This window comes from Nannospalax galili, unplaced genomic scaffold (genome assembly GCF_000622305.1).
Source record: "Nannospalax galili isolate Female #2095 unplaced genomic scaffold, S.galili_v1.0 scaffold72, whole genome shotgun sequence".
Taxonomy (NCBI): Eukaryota; Metazoa; Chordata; class Mammalia; order Rodentia; family Spalacidae; genus Nannospalax; species Nannospalax galili.
The window spans coordinates 10,718,302-10,721,383 of NW_008336933.1; positions in this window are offsets into that span (position 1 = coordinate 10,718,302).

Genomic DNA, 3,082 nt, shown 5'->3' on the forward strand with positions numbered 1-3,082 from the left:
TCATCCCTTAAAAGTTAATTTATATTTTTAACAGGAACCATGTTGTAATTTAACAATTTTAGTTTACAAGAGAACTTACTTACAAGTCAATTCGATATCTAGTAAATTATTATCTAATAATTGTTTCATTAGTATTAAACATAAATCTACACATTCATAACAGTCTCATTCAATAAATACTGTGGTTAGACACAATGTCACAACAAACCAGTTTCAAAACCAAGACCGATTACCTTGATGAAATTTTGATCAGATGTATATAAAAGAAACTCTTTAAAGCCAGCAGTACTTTACATATACATCCATATACATACACACACACATACATACATATATACACATACATATATGTATATATATGAGAATCTCATCTCAACATGGCTGTGTTGGACAAAGCCATACACACTGATGAGGTGGAAAGAAGCAACTGGTACATAGTTAAGCATTATCAAATTGATGTTTACAACTTTTAGCATAATAAAGGAAAACTGATACTTTAGTTACTGACTAAGGAATTTCAGGCAGAAGATCTCTCTTTTTAAAAAAGAATCTATCCTGTTGTTATTATTAAGTAGTTAAATTTATCTTTGTATTTTTCATACATTTTACATTAGTAAAATGTGTTAGTGATTTTACTCAGTATTGTAACCAAATAGAGAATCCCATTAACTACTTTTACTATAGACAGTAATACCCTCTGTTGAAATTAGTTTACACCTTAGCTGTTTTTAATTGTACAGTGCATTTACTCTTAGGCTGTTTTGTTGTTTTCCTTTTCTTGTCACAGGGTCAAGGGGTCAGCCTGAACCTGGAAAAGTCTTGGAGAACATATCTTGAGATAATAGGCTTGAGTCTGAAGTTGGAGGGCCAATCCCATCTCCAGAGTCACCATCTCAGTGAGATCAAACAGCATGTGACAATTTACCAATATAATTAATACAAAAAGGCATTTGTTTTTCTTTAGCCTAAAATTTTTGAATTGTTTGTCCATATTTTACTTTTAAACTAAGGCAAGACTATTAATTCGCATGGTGAATTTCTTTGAAGAGGGCAGTCAGTCTGGATTGGAAAAAAACATTTTATAATTTATTATACATGATCTTGGATTAAGTACCCATGACCTGGGGAATAAGAAACACAGAAAACAATGGTACCTAAAAGAAAATGCAAAAAGACAATATCATAATATTCTTTTCTTTTTAGTCTATCCATGACATTGTAACTAGAAGGTACCCAGGGAATGATGTGGCAGGGACAAAAGCAGCATACAGTAACTGAGCATCAGTGGGGGAAATACTCTATTCCAGAGAAAAACAGGCTTAGAATCACAATGCAGAAAAGGGAAGCAATTGGGACCAGTGGAGTCCGCATCTAAAGTCTCCCATCCTAGTAGGCTATCCCCTTAACCTCGCACAGTTGTAACTATATGTTGGTAGTAGCTTGTTTCCCGTGGGCCACCTTAGCTGCTACACTGCACCCCCCAGGGGGGCGGGGAGAAAAGGCCATGACCCATGCCACGCATGCCCTCGGTGCAAGCCAGCGTCCATCTGGGTGACTGTGGCACAAAGGCATTTCCCCCCAAGGGGAAGCCCGCGGGGATGTGGAGGACTATGGGAGAAAGCCATCCACGTGGGGCGGTTGTCTCAGAGGAGCCCCTTCCCCAAGAAAAAGTTTACAAAAAAAAAAATGGCTTTTAAAATATTTTTTCCCTTTGTCCTTGGGGAAAGCTACCTTAAATTCTTTAAATGCTCCTCGGCCACCTGCTGCTTTAAATTCCTTGTTTTTGTTTGTTTGTTTGTTTCTCTCATGCCACAGGCCAATTTAAATTCTCACCTAACTTGTTTGGCCTGAGCCTGAATGCCTGGAGGCAAGATAACAAAAAACAGATAAGGAAGTTTATTTGCTTTCTTAAGAGTTGAATTCAATGTGTGTGAAAATCCCTGCACAACTTTGGGGAGTCTTTGTTTCTAGGGGTGCTGTTCAAGACAGAAAAGGAAAGGGGGTGAAATTTGTAAGGGAACATTCCCGAGACCTGAACTAGTGATTCCTCACTAGTCTGTAGCACAAGCCTGACTGCAAGTTTCAGAGAACCTATGATCACTCTAAGAGCATTTAACTGGTTGTTGCATGACCAGATTTTGCATTAGAAAGATGTATAGATAGGAGGTCTTTGTCTACACCCGGGCCCACAGTCCATTCAGAGGAGTAAGAGGCTTTGGCTAACATCAGGGAGTAGCCCTGATCAGAAAGCCTCAAATGCTCCTTCATCTTTAACAGTCCCATGAGAAGACTCAGACTGAAAGTAGAAGGGGGAAAAGGAGGGGCTGCTGATCCTCAAGAGTGGGATGGCCTAGGCAAAGCTGCCACTACCCTCTTGGAGAGAAGGGGTACACAAACTCCACGTGTTCCAGGAGCCCCACGTTCTGGCACCAGCTGTGAGTCTCTCCCTCCCCTCGTGGGCCATTGGCCACCAACCTATAAGAACAAAGGGAGCAGAGGCGACTAACGGGGTCAGGACAGCAAGTGAGAATGATGGAAAAGACCTTCCGGGAGTCAGTTTCAGTGATACAGCTCGTTTATTCGGGGTGGGGGGGGTTCAGTGAAAAATATAGGGTGGAGGTGGCAGCCAAAGTTTTACATGATAGGTGCTCATAGTATGCTTTATTTGCATGTGGTAGGGGGATCCTATCATCTGGCTATAGAGCAATGCCTAATTTTCATATAGAAAAACCCTGGGGGCAGTTTATTACAGGTAACTATGCCCAAGGTCATGTTCCAAATAAGGCCAGGCATCTGTGCTTGGAGGCACTTTCCAGATAAGGTCAGGCAGAGAGCAGGAAGCCCCTGCTGAGAAAGGGAATCCTCCATACAGCGCCGAGCTCCTTAGAGCTATCCGGACATGGAGGACTACATACAACCTTAGCAGCAGGGTACCCCAACAAAGAAACATCTTAAAAGGTGTTCAACATTACTAGTAATTAGGGAAATGCAAATTAAAACCACCCCAGACAGACTGGCTAAGATCAAGAGAACAAAGGATACCAAATGTTGGAGAGGATGTGGGGAAAGGGGAATGCTCATC